The sequence below is a fragment of the Lissotriton helveticus genome, chromosome 5_1 (assembly GCF_964261635.1).
Source record: "Lissotriton helveticus chromosome 5_1, aLisHel1.1, whole genome shotgun sequence".
Lineage (NCBI taxonomy): Eukaryota > Metazoa > Chordata > Amphibia > Caudata > Salamandridae > Lissotriton > Lissotriton helveticus.
Genome location: NC_136065.1, coordinates 1,074,809,389 through 1,074,823,437, shown reverse-complemented (window position 1 = coordinate 1,074,823,437; position 14,049 = coordinate 1,074,809,389). Strand labels below are relative to the sequence as shown.

At 46.0% G+C, this 14,049-nt stretch overlaps 1 long non-coding RNA gene across 1 annotated transcript in view; it reads left to right on the top strand.

The window, feature by feature from the left end:
* Positions 1-3,382, top strand: part of LOC144753498 (uncharacterized) — a 261,760-nt gene extending 258,378 nt beyond the window's left edge. Inside the window, exon 5 of the long non-coding RNA XR_013594389.1 lies at positions 3,262-3,382. This is a non-coding gene — a long non-coding RNA (uncharacterized LOC144753498). The remainder of the gene's footprint in view (positions 1-3,261) is intronic.
* The last annotated feature ends 10,667 nt before the right edge of the window (positions 3,383-14,049 follow it).

The following is a 14,049-nucleotide window of genomic DNA, read 5'->3' as shown; positions in this document are numbered from 1 at the left end:
GAAGATATTAACAACCACAATATCATGAAGTTAAGTTTATAAGGGTAAATGAATAAATATATATATATATATATATATATATATATATATATATATATATATATATATATATATATATATATATATATATATATATATATATATATATATATATATATATCATGTGATCAAGCCTCTGAGGAGGTGAAACGTTATGGCGGCAGTTTACAACTGAGAAAATATTTTGGACTTACTTCAATCAATCAATCAATCAATCATATCATTTGTAAAGCGCACTACTCACCCGTGAGGGTCTCAAGACGCTGGGGTGGGGAATGCTGCTACTGCTCGAAAAGCCAGGTCTTGAGGAGTTTTCTGAAGGTCAGCAGGTCTTGGGTCTGCCGTAGGTGGATGGGGAGGGCGTTCCAGGTCTTGGCGAGGTGGGAGAACGATCTGTCGCCTGAGGTCGCTCTTCGGAAGCGGGGGACTAGGGCGAGGGCGAGGTCGGTGGAGCGGAGCTGGCGGGTGGGGGTGTAGAAGCTGAGATGTCTGTTGAGGTACGTTGGTCCGGTGTTGTGGAGTGCCTTGTGTGCGTGGGTGAGGAGCTTGAAGGTTATCCTCTTGTTGACCGGGAGCCAGTATAGGTAGTCTCAGGTAGGGTGTGATTTGGCTGCAGCGAGGGATGTCGAGGATCAGGCGTGCAGAGGCGTTCTGAATGCGTTGGAGCCGTCTCAGGAGTTTGGCCGAGGCTCCTGCGTAGAGGGTGTTTCCATAGTCCAACCTGCTGCTGACAAGGGCCTGGGTGACTGTTGTTCTCTTTTCAGTGGGGATCCACTTGTAGATCCAACAGAGCATGCAGAGGGTGTTAAAGCAGGAGGAGGAGACGGCGTTGACCTGTTTAGTCATAGAGAAGGTGGAGTCGAGGATGACCCCTAGGTTGCGTGCGTGGTCGGTGGGTGTTGGAGCGGTTCCTAGTGCGGTCGGCCACCAGGAGTCGTCCCAGGTCGAAGGATTGCATCTGAGGATGAGGACCTCCGTCTTGTCCGAGTTCAGCTTCAGTCGGCTGTTCCTCATCCATTCAGCAACGGCCTTCATTCCTTCGTGAAGGTTGGTTTTGGCGGTGTGGGGGTCCTTGGTGAGGGAAAGTATCAGCTGGGTGTCATCGGCGTAGGAGAGGATGTTGAGGCTGAGGGATGAGCCCTGGGGTACGCCGCAGATGATCTCGGTGGCTTCGGAGCGGAAGGGGGAAGGCGGATGCTCTGTGTTCTGCCGGAGAGGAAGGAGGTGGTCCAGTCCAGGGCCTTCTCTTGGATCCCAGCATTGTGTAGGCGTGTTCGTAGTGTTTGGTGACAGACCGTGTCGAAGGCGGCTGACTGGTCCAGGAGGATGAGGGCCGCCGTTTCTCCGTTGTCCAGCAGGGACTTGATGTCATCGGTGGCGATGATGAGGGCAGTCTCGGTGCTGTGGTTGCTGCGGAACCCGGACTGGGAAGGGTCCAGGATGTTGTTCTCCTTGAGGTAGCGGGTCAGTTGTTCGTTGATGGTCTTCTCGATGAACTTTGCCGGGAACGGGAGTAAGGAGATGGGCTGGAAGTTCTTGAGGTCCTTAGGGTCCGCCTTGGGTTTCTTGAGTAAGGCGTTAATCTCGACGTGCTTCCAGCTCTCCGTGATGGTTGCTGTCTCGAAGGAGGTGTTGATGACTTTCCGGAGATGGGGTGCGATGGATGTGCTGGCTTTGTGGAAGATGTGGTGTGGGCATGGATCTGACGGAGATCCGGAGTGGATGGTGTTCATGATCTTGATGGTGTCATCGTCGTTGATGTTGGTCCAGTAGAGTAGGCGGTTGGTGCGGATGGTGGTCATGGTGGTGGAGGTCTCACTGGTTGTCGGGACGGTCGTGGCGTTGAAACTGTCGTGGATGTCTGTGATCTTGAGGTGGAAGAAGGTGGCCAGCGAGTTGCAAAGGTCTTGCGAGGGTGGGACGTCGTTGGTTTTGGAGCTGGGTTTGGAGAGTTCCTTCACGATGTTGAAGAGCTCTTTGCTGTTGTGCGCATTGTTGTCTAGGCGGTGTTTGAAGGAGGCCCTTTTGGCGGATCTGATGAGGTGATGGTGTCTGCGGGTGGCATTCTTGTGGGCGGCGTGGCTGTCCGGTGTTCGTTCAAGGAGCCAGATCTTCTCCAGCTTTCGGCAGGTTTGCTTGGAGGCCCGGAGGTCTTCAGTTAACCAGATGGCTTTCTTGGTGGTATGATTGTTGGAGGGTTTCTTGATCGGGGCAAGGGTGTTGGCGCAGTCGTTAATCCACTGTCTGAGGTTGCGGGCAGCTGTGTCGGGGTCGGTATGGTCGGCAGGTGGGCTCTGGGCGAGGGTGGTGGTTAGCTGGTCTTCGGTGACTTTGCTCCAGCAGCGGTGAGGCATCTGTTGGGTGCGGTGGTGCGTGGTGGGTTTCTTGAAGGTGAAGTGGATGCAGCGGTGGTCGGTCCAGTGGAGTTCGGTGGTATGGTTGAAGGAGACGTGGGGGCTTGCGGAGAAGATGGGGTCTGGTCCGTGTCTACGTTGCTGCGGCGTGGACAGGATTGCCTTTGCCGACGCTGTGGACATTGTGATATATGTACTTAGGGATGAACTCAGTCCCAATGCAGTGGTAGGAGTTAGCAAACCTAAGGAAATACCAGGATTCAGATGCTGCAGATCTTGCAAAGCGTGCCGCAACAGTGATAATTGTAAAGAAATAACGGTACCCAGCACAGGCAAAACCTTCACGATACGTAAAACCCTGACCTGTAATACCATGTACTGTGTTTATCTGTTAATCTGCCCGTGCAATAAATGGTATGTGGGGAGCACGACTCTAAAGGCAAAGGAGAGGGTGCTTCAGCACATGAGGGCCGTAAAAAATCACAATACACAATACCCAGTTGCCAGGCACTTCTTCGAGCAGCACTACCAAAATGAGAATCTTTTGAAAATGGTGGTGCTGGACAAAGTAGACCTGGGTCCTTGAGGAGGAGACAGAACCACATGCTTACGTAAATTAGAATCAAAACTGATTATTGATTTTGAATGTACATACCCACAGGGGCTAAACAATCATGAAGAATTGTCTGTTCATCTAGAAAAGTAATTACAGTAACCCAATATGTGTCAAAGAAGTAGGTCATTTGATAAGTACTGTTAAAATGAGTATGCACTATTTGATTGTATGTTGAACTATACTATGTCTGCAAATTCCGTTAATGTTTTGCGCCTTGATTTTAAAACATTTTGTTTTTTAACTAATTCACAGATGCTTTGCACTTGGGGACTTATGGATATCAGCCATTCCTGGATAGGATTCAACACTAGAAAACTAAGATGAACTGTCGATATGATATATGCCCAATATGAATTTTTGGAGATACTGAATTAATATGAATATACAAATACTATCTATATTTAGCCGCTAACTAGATGAGATGATATTTTGATTCCAGGATTGAAAATATTCCCACTTGGGCGGTATTTACAGACACCAAGATAATTCTCTTTAGCTCTGTGATTACAGATAAACAGGGTCTTGCCCACTTGGAAAAATTGCTATTATTTTTTGAATTTTGATTGAGTATTCTAAAGTGGCTAAATATGTTTTGATAATGATAACATACATATGATTTGTTCTATTTATCCTTATTGAGGCAGCAATTGTGCATCATGTCGCATTTGTTCACAATATAACATCATTCCAACATGTCTGCCATTTATTCCACACTGGGGGGTGAGTGCACAGTAGTCCTTTTTCTAAGCATTGGCGGATCTAGCGGATCTCGCGTACACGAAATTGCGGATTTACGGATTCGCAATCCGCAAAGATACGCGAACTCTCGCGGATTTGCGGATTTTCCCGTTTTTTGTGTTGGCAACGGCCGCGACTATGTTGTTTCTACGTCTGGTTTATCATCACAGGTTCACAGCACCCTCTGTTTCACTACTGCCACCCTCTGGGACACCCATGCCACCCTCTGGTACATCCTCACTGCCACCCATTAGGTTTGTTTATCACTGTAGTTTATGGGGGGTGAAAAAAGCAAGCACACCTCCCCTACTTCAACTGCCATGAATTAATTGGGGGTTGATTAATGTGTCAGTTATTTAGAAAGTTCCAGTCTGGCTGGCACCTGCTTCCTTCCTTATCTGTAATTTGCTTTCTGTTGCAGTGAATTTTTTTTTCACAGGACCTTTATGGTCTACTTGTAGCTATTCTATGAGCCTGCTGTTTGGGTCATAGCAGGGTCATAGAATAGTTGCAAACTCTGGAGGGGCCCCTCAGGAAGCACTACAGTGAATGTTACAAATGTTAAGTTTGAACTTTTGCACCTGCTCATTGCTTTCAGTTTAGCAAAAATCGTTTTTTCTGCAATTTCGCGCGTTTTTTGGGGCGCGAATCCGTGCGAGATCGATTTCAGGAGCCGCGAATGCTTGCGAATACACTTATTTTTTTTTTGCGACGTGTATGTTCGCGTGCTTTTGCGCGTGTTCACGAGGCGCTTGTAGCTATACGTTTGCCAAGTTACCCTAGCGGTCGTACACGGGCGCGGCCATCTTGTTTGCGTGACGTAATTCCATTTCCGGCCGCTATGTGTAATCTCGCAAACTGTGCTGCTCGCTAGTACAATTTCGCGCGTGCTCGCGAGGAAAATCTCGCGCGAACTTACCCACGCGGTCGTGAACGGGCGCGGCCATCTTGTTTCTCATTCATTGCTATGGTTCTGGGCATGCTTTCTGTATCCTCTCTGAATCTCTGCCATCCTTTGCTTGTTTGAAGTTTATTTAATCTATTTTACTTATTATCTATCCCTCTATTTTTCTAGCTGTATATTTTTGTGTTTTCTGCTACTTTTAGTTACTTTTAAACTACTTTTTTAAACTCTTTTCTTTTCTTCTTCACTATTCTATTTCTTCTTTATCATTTAAGTTTATTTCTGCCCAGACCATGGTAAAGGGAGCCGGGAAGCACCCTGAGAAGGGGAAGGGTCCCGCACCCAGTGCCCGGCTCCCGTGCGGGCGTTTGAGGGGGGAGCAAGTGGTGCCGCGGGAGATCTTCAGCGCGGAGGAAGTGGCGGCACTCATCTTCCACGTCCAGCGCCGCCTCCCCAAGACGATCCTGGGAGGCGGCAAGATCGCAACTGGCTATGGCATCCGGGAGCGCCGGAAGCGGTGGGAGAAGGTGTGCCGGGCCATGTATAAGCTCTCTGGGGTCCGGCGCACATATAACCAGGCCACCCACCGCTGGACCGATGTCATGGACCGGGAACGGGACTTGCTGGACGCGCTCGGCGTAGAGGTCCCCGGGCTTGGTGAGTAGTAGTAGCTATTCATCACTACTCTGTTTTATCCGGCTCTGTTATTTGCAAATCTTTGTTCATTACCAAGAGCAATAATGCTGCCGATTACATTGTAGGTAAATTATATTTGAAAATCTTCTATGCATTTCAGGTGCACTGCTCTCCTTCTCAGTAGCCTTGCTTGCTACTATGCTTATTTGTTTTGTACATTGTGTTCATTTCATTGGCCTGAGAAATGATGTATGAGTGTAGTGTAAAGATAAGAACTGCGTAATGCTAGACACTAAGGGTCATATTTTCAATTACCGGCGCATCCCTGCAAAGTAGCAGGGATGCGGCAGTAATTGTGTGCCATGCCACCACCACCCATTGGCCCAAAACGTCACAGAAGCCTTACGCATCTGTGCCGTAAAGGCGGCGCATTGCTGGAGTTGCGTGCCAACGATGGCGCAGCTCCAGCAATGCTCTGGGGTACCCTATCTCCCCAATGCTGCATCAAGCCGTACGTCGGCTTCAAGCGCGCAGGGTTTGACTCATGCATCATTGTCTTAAAAGTGACTGATTGACATCTTGTAGATTTCCCTCAGCCACTTTTAGGATTCGTCCCTCCGCAGGTACGCCCTCCTTTGCGCCGGAACGCCCCCTGATGGCGCAGGGCTTTACAACGTGATGCATCGCCCATAATTTCTTTTTTTTAATATATACGCCGCACCAACACCATGGCGAGTCTTTTGTTCTGCCGCTGCGTCACAAAAGTCACGCAACAATGGAGGAAAATGAGCCGCAAGGGACTTCTAAATCAGCCCCAACAGACTGAAGTCCACTCCTTCCTTTAGACACATGGCTATAAGAAGAAATAGTGGTGGTGGTGGGTGGATTGATAGTTTGAGTATTCACTGATCTGCAAGCAGGATGGACTTTGTCTGTCACTTCGCGTGCTGCGGACTGCTGCCTGCAGTGCCAGGCCTAGGCAAACCTCTTTAGTAGTCTGTTTATTGAGTTACATAGGAACTTTCTAAGTCAACGGTCCGCAAATCAGGCAATACGAATAACGTAGTATACCACATGAGATAGATCCCGTGGAATAGTTGTCTATCTATTTGCTATTTCTCCAAAAAATGTTGTTATTGTTCTTTTGAAATGGTTGATTTGGTTGACAAATCTCATCCATGTTTTCTGGTCTTTCTTTCTTTCATGTTGTACATCAGCTCCCCCCAAGGGCAAGAGGACACAGGAGGAGGAGGGTGCTGTTCAGGATGCAGGCCAGGATCGGGCAGGCGAGGGCTCCTTTGCTGGCCCCAGTAAGTTTTAATTGTAATAAAGAGTACCTATTTTTTCCTAGCGTTCCTCATTCGATTTTTTCTAAATCGTCTTTGATCTTCTTGTAGACTGGATATAAATTCTTATCCTGGCTCTAATATGACTCCCTGTGGTATTACTAGATTATTCTTATTAGTCTGTCTGTGTAGCTAACTAAGATTGGACATTTGGCAATTCCATTGGACTCCCATTCTATTCAGCAATAGCTCTATGCACTGTCTCCTTACTGACTAGATAGTGTGGCAGAGTCATTCAGCTCCCAAAGTCACCGATTATTGATCCCCAATGATCTCTAGATTATCGTACGCAGGACAAGAGAGTACGGAGTCACAGCACAGTCAAGAAGTGTCAGAGGCACTACTCATGCTTGCAAAAATTCCAAAACCTTTAGCTCATCCACTCTAGTCTGGAGGACCAAAAACCACAGAGTCTATTTAAGTTTAAAAGCTTTATTAAAAGTAAACACATTTATTAAAATCTACTTTGTCATAAAACTATTTCACTGAAAACGGAAAAGTGGTTAGTGCTGACGATTAATTGGACACATTTCTTGTGGTCGAGCCGAGCTCTCACCTGGTTTGAACTTGATCCTGGTCGTGTTCTTAGGAGTCAAGCTTCTGTCTGTTAGGAGAAAAAGTGGTGCGTGTTAAAAATAAAAAGCAAGCATTCATCAGTTGTGCATAAAAGTGCAGCAAGACAACAGCCTTCCCTGGAAAAAGGGACATTTTTACTTTAGAGTAGACAGTCACAAATTATTACATTGTATTCTGTTTTTTTAACATTTCTCCTAGACAAAATATTATATAGTAGTGAGTGGTGTATTCTAACATTCTTAAATGTACTTTGTAGGTGTAACATCTGGTGACGGGGCCAGCGCGGAGGTGGCGGTGTTGGGCGAGGACTCGGAGGACTCTGGGGAGGAGGCGGTGCAAGAGCCGGCGGACGGTCCTGTGGGGGTTCAAACGGTGGTGGCGGAAACAGGTAAGCTATATATTCCTTACTTATTGAGATTGAAGACTGCATAGTGTGCTTTCTGCACGGGTGTATTACAAATCAACCAGGTAGTAGCCTCCTCAAAATGTACTTTGACTTAGCTGTGAAGTTTTTGGTGAGAAGAATCCCAATAAGTTCTTAGACGAACGTGATGGATGGGATGAACGAAAAGCGAAAGAAGGGTGTAAGTAAGTGGGACGCGAAATTGTATGATGGCTGGCAAAGAAGAACGATATGTGTTTGCTTGGCCCCCGAGGTGGCTGGGAAGGAAAGAATATGGTATGGTGCATGGCTGGGTCAATGATGAAGCAAGGATGGGTGGAAGGACAGCAGCCTGGGTGGGTGAAACAGAAACTGTATGTGTGCGTATACTTTGAATGAATGGATGCCTGGAGCATGGTATTCTCTGACTCTTAGATAGCACATGTGTATCTAGAGAGAGTAGATGGTCGCTGGATGAACTAAGTGTTACCTTGAAGAGCATGTACCACCGCACCCGCACGTCCGTTCCAGTGCAGAGAAGGCAAGGAAAAGAAATTGTAAATGTGTCCAATACTACCATGAATAGTAGCAGTACTTTGTATTGCGACTGCAATCACAGCATATATCTCGTTATTACGGTGGACACTCCGTACCTCTCTTAATAACTTTAGTTTACTTGTAGTACGTCATTCATGTGTGGGTGTATCACTGTTCACTCAATATTAAGCAAAGCACCTAAAGTCATCCCATATGTCATCAAATACGTCCCATGTGAAGTGATAGATAATCAAATTAGTTAGCTTCTTCATTTTCCTTTTCTAGTACTCATTTGCACTGTAGGGTGAAAGGTAAATTAATTAAGCAGTAGCCCTTGTAACAGAGTATTCTCAGTGCCACCCGTAATAGAAAAGTAATAGCTTCACCACCTGCATGTACTGGACCGGTACAGTAACGCAAGTCTGTCTCACTCATCATGGTGTGCAACTGTTTTTCTCGGGTGCAAGTTCACTGTGCTGTCAATGTCATTCTGCCGGCTTGCATAAGATAACGTACCAATTTTCCTAAACAAGAGAGAAGAAGAAGAATAAGACTGGTGTACTGTCATAGTCGACTGTAATGGAAGTCCATAGTGGTCGTAGAATTTGTTCATTAAACTACCACTAATGTTAGAGCAAGGATGCAGAAGTGGGAGGTTACATAGATACTGTCCTCAATAGTTATGTACTGTGCTTTCAATTTGCTACTTGTACTGTGACCCAACTTTCGGCTCAATCACTTTGTGTTATTAATGCTAAGGAGCATTGGTTACAGACTATGTCTTTCTTTCTTCATATAGTTGCTCCTTCCAAATCAACATCACGGAGGGAGCAGGCTAGAATGGCCCGGCAACGGAGGCTGGATGCCACTGTCACCGAATATCGGCGGCTGGTGGCCCTGGAGGAGGAGGAGGACACGCAGTCGACGGGTGCAACAACAACATCCTCGACTGGGCCCGCTGCATCCTCCTCCGTGACCCCATGGGACGCCAGCATGCGCAGTGCTCCAGCGGGACCGAGCCGGGCTAACAAAGCCAACCGCCACCGCCAAGCAACAGAAACACCAGCTGCCCCCCACAGGAGCTGCAAGGCACGCCAACGCCGCCTAGGAGTCCGAATGTCCTACCTGGAGCAGGAGGTCCAGAACTATAAGAACTTGGTGAAGGGCCTCCGCTCCGAGCTTGCCACCCTCCGCAAGGAGTATGATGCCCATGCCGCAAAATGCACCAGCACCCTCCAGTAGTGGAGTGTCCCTTGCCCTTTTTTTATAGACTTTTGGGGGGTGGGATTTGGGAGTTGGGATCGTTTTGGGACGTTTCAAAGACAATCGTTGGGGTTAGGGTGGGTCTTGAGGGAGATTATTTTGTTAGGGATACATAAATATACATTTTTAAACTTTATCTGACCATACCTGTTTTTTACTGCTTTTCAGTCTGGTGGGTGGGGGACGGGGGTGTAACAGTAACTTTGTTTTCCTGAACAGTCGTAGGACTTTAGTAGTACAACCGTCAATCTCTCGTCTACTCCTAAATAATACTCCATTATACTACCTCCCACCAAACGCTTATCTTACCTGTAATTTGTGTTACAAATTAGGGCTAGGCCCAGGGCTGGCTCCACGTGAAATGGGGATTAACGTTGGCAATCCTGGGTGGGTGAAATTTCCTCATTGCGGTGGTACTAGTGGTGTGACACAGTGGCAGTTGCATGCCTATGGAAAAAAAGAAAACGAAACCTGGTTTGTCCTTACTGTAGCATTACAACGGTTACGGTACGATCGAGAATATAGCAGGTGACAGTACACTAGAACAGTGCCATAATGTAGCCTAACAAATGGTAAAGTATTTGCTTGCAAGTATAACTAGTACTTGCGTTGAATTTATTTGACATTGGCTCCTACTACTAGAAGATATAGTACTGAAGCTGAGTAAGTCTAGAAGATATCCTCGTATTCCTTCACCAGCCTGTTGCTATGACCTTATCCTCCCCAGCAAGTGTGTGGAATTATTGATGTCATTTTAGTCAGACATCAAGCAAAACAACACAGCCCGGGGGAAGAGGGTTAGGGTTTGGAAAATGGATGGGAATGGGGGTTTCTTTTTGGGTAGGTTTTGTTGAGAAAAAAAAAAAAAGAAAAGCACAGTATGGACAAACAATAATTGAAGATAAAGAGAATTTTTGGGTACAAACTAAGGCTAAGCACATGCAGTCACACTCATAGAATAAAACAATGGATACTGTATCTGTATTGCGTATGTTGTTGGAGTTGTCCTGTTGAATTTGGTAAGTAAGTTGCATGCAGCAAACAATTCCTCTTATTGGCGGCACTCCTCCATTCCAGCTGACGCTTCGTCCATCAATGTTGGTGACCACTGACAGAAGACACCCTGTCCACTGCCTGCCTGGCGGATGTTGACTGAAACCCGGCCTGTAATTATTGAACGGAAAACAGGAAGTGCTATTACAATACCACTGATAAATAAATAAAAGGTATGTACGCTGTGTGGTTCAAAAAGTGACACTTTGATTTCCCTAATAGACAGTACAATATTTTTGAAATTGCGTGCTCTGTCTGAGTCACCTTTTTAAGGATAAATAAGTATGGCCAAAATATTATAGCGGATCTTTCCCCTCAAGGTAGGTGTACTGTAAACTGTGTTTTAGAACAAAATTTGACCTTCCCAGCAATGCTCCCACCAAGACCCTTACTAAAGACAGTCGCAAAAATGTAGAAGAACCCCAATCAGATCTCCAAAAACGATGCCTAGCAGAAAAATGGTGACAAAACGTACTTTGAAAGTAACAGTAGGCCCAAATACAGACCGTGGATTGTATTCAAACCACTTGCAAGCAAGCAAAAGTATCCATAGCCAGCATCGCTCCAACAGTGCTCTAAAACACCATAACTGCGTTGCAATAGAACCCCCCGAAACACATGCAATCCTGCTGCTAGGGCTAACCCTAACGAACCCTAACTTACAAAAAGTGCCAAAACTGGTGTTTCCTTATGGATTTTGTCCAAAACACTTCTAGCCGGTATTAGACCTTCCCAGGAATGCCCCAGGCAAGACCCGCCAACCCACCCGGAAAAAACCACCCGACAACACCCCCAAACAGCGAAAAAGCTAAATCTCATACTTACAATATCTCTCGGCCTTCGGTCCAAATGCGGCGCTGTGCAGCTAGGTCATCATTCATCATCAATCATCATAACTCCTGTTTTCCAGCACGGATTTCCTGAAAAGCAAATGCAATCAAGATTAGATTGTCGCAGCAGTGCTTCGACAGAGACCCCGGCCGCAACCCACCCACGAACAGCAGGAAGCCCCCCAAAACGCTACATTGAGCAAGATGACAGAAGAAATAGCAAAAAAAAGGCTGTTCCTTAAGGATTTTGTCCAAAACACTTCTATCCGGTATTAGACCTTCCCAGGAATGCCCCAGGCAAGACCCGCCAACCCACCCGGAAAAAACCACCCGACAACACCCCCAAACAGCGAAAAAGCTAAATCTCATACTTACAATATCTCTCGGCCTTCGGTCCAAACGCGGCGCTGTGCAGCTAGGTCATCATCATCAATCATCATAACTCCTGTTTTCCACCACGGATTTCCTGAAAAGCAAATGCAATCAAGATTAGACTGTCGCAGCAGTGCTCCCAGACACCAAAAATCACCCACAAACACCCGGAACCCCGCCAAAGAGCACCCCAAAGGCAAGCAAGTCAGCAAAAACGGCAAGAAATTTCCACCTCATATTTGGTCCAAAACACTTTTGTCCATTATTAGAGCTTCACAGCAATGGGCCCAAATCCGTCAACTCACCCGCAAAGAAGTACAACACCCCCACAAGTGCTGAGTCTTTCTTCATTGGGCGTAATCCAGCACTCTGCTTTGAGGGAAATCGCAGTCTGGAGGAGGAGGATAGAGGAGCATGTTCTTCAGAACTTGTGAACCTGAGGAATGTAGACTGCGGCACCTTCAAATCAATAAGCAAACAAGTGAAGACAGTTCTGCTGATGGTCTTGTTTTTGGGATTAGGTGATTAAAGTTTGAATTAAATTAACTGTGCAAAACAAAGAAAGAGAGACAAACAGGAATAAAAGTGAATAAGGACGAAAAAGAAAGTTCTTTATTCATTGTCTCATTTTCAGGGCTCGGTGTCAGGGAATAAGAAGAAGATTTCGTCATCATACTCTGCGAATTCAGGCAGGATGAGGTCAGTGCCACCGAACAGAGAACAAATCCCCTCATCTACGTTGCCGTCCTCCTCGTCTTCATGCGGCGTGCTTTCTCGTACTTTGTAATCTGGTGGTATGAGGTGCTGATTCATCTTGATCATTGTCAGCCGCTCCACATTTTTGGGCGAGAGGCGGCTCCGTTTGGGAGTGACAATGCCACCAGCAGCACTGAAAACACGTTCTGAAGACACACTTGCGAGTGGGCAAGACAAATAGTTTATAGCCAGGTTGGAGAGCTGTGGCCACAATTGTTTTTTGTTGAAGAAAGTGGTACTCGCACAGCAGGGTATTCCTTGAAAATGAAGACTTGTAAAGAGTTTTCGTGTGCAGGAGGGTGGAAAACACTGTCTAGCCTTGCAGTGTGTCAATGGACATAGTAGAAGAAGCTCTCCCGCCTAGGGAGAGAACAACCCAACGCACTACTTTCAAAGGACCAAAGGTCTGATTCATTACTTCAACTGTGAGGATATTCGTACTCAAGATGAAAGAATGTTCAAATGTGTGATTTATTCATATCCATATCAGGATTTCAATATAGATGGTACATGTCAATAATCTGTATTCCACACGTATGTTCGGGTGTGTTATCACATCACACAACCCAATGCATTTCGGGCATGGCCCGTCGTCAGGGGAATTACTCTACAAACAAAAACATACAAGAACCAAATGTAATACGCATGTAACAATATCAGCAAAAACCAAACTAGAATCCAATCCCAGTAAACGTGTGTTTGAAAAATGAGAAGTGCTCGACTACGTGAACGTGACAGAGAAGCGAGAGTATGTGACCCTGTAAATGAAATTATAGCCTTAGAACCAAAAGTCACAACCGAACCATAAACCATAGTGAAACGCTATATATAGTGACTACTTCAATCAAACGGGTGCACAAGATAGAATATATCTTCAGTAATCCAGTAACCACCACCAATCATGCAATAAGAAAACGAGTCCCCGATCGTGGGTACTTACTCGTGTGAATGTAACAGCGGGACTCCGAAGAGTTCCACGAGGTGAACGCGCAGTGAGAAAGCAGGAAGTCAGAATATACACGACAGTGAACATAGAGATAGGACTAAACGTAATGAATAGAGTGTGGGCGCCATCTTGAAAGGTGCAAACCAGTAAGGCAAAAGTAAAGTAGACAGATCAGAGATAATTCAACAAAACGGGATGACAAAAAGAATCACAAATAACATAAAAATTCAATGCGATCATTGAGACCCAACGGGGCCATCGTGGAAAGGTACCGGATCCAAAAGTTCTCTCTCTTTAGTAGGTGGTTCTTATTGTTGCATGTGATAGGAACTTGTTCCAATATTTGGAATTTAAGCTGAGCCACTGTATGTCTGTGCTCAAGGAAGTGGGTGGCAACACTAGATTTTTGATTTTCAGTTCGAATGTTGCTCTTATGTTCCAAGATTCTCGTGCGAATCATTCTCTCAGTGTGGCCCACATAGCATTTGCCACATGGGCATTTAAGAACGTAGATCACATTCTTGCTGCTACACGTTGCGTTGACCTTCAACTTGATAGGGAAACCTTTCATCGGGTGGTTCATGGTATTGCCTTGGATGCTGTTATGACAGTTGCTGCAATTGTGGCATGGTTTAAAGCCACTGTATATCACTGCGGATTTGGGACTGCTGGTGTTGTTCAGAATCTCTTTCAGGTTTCTG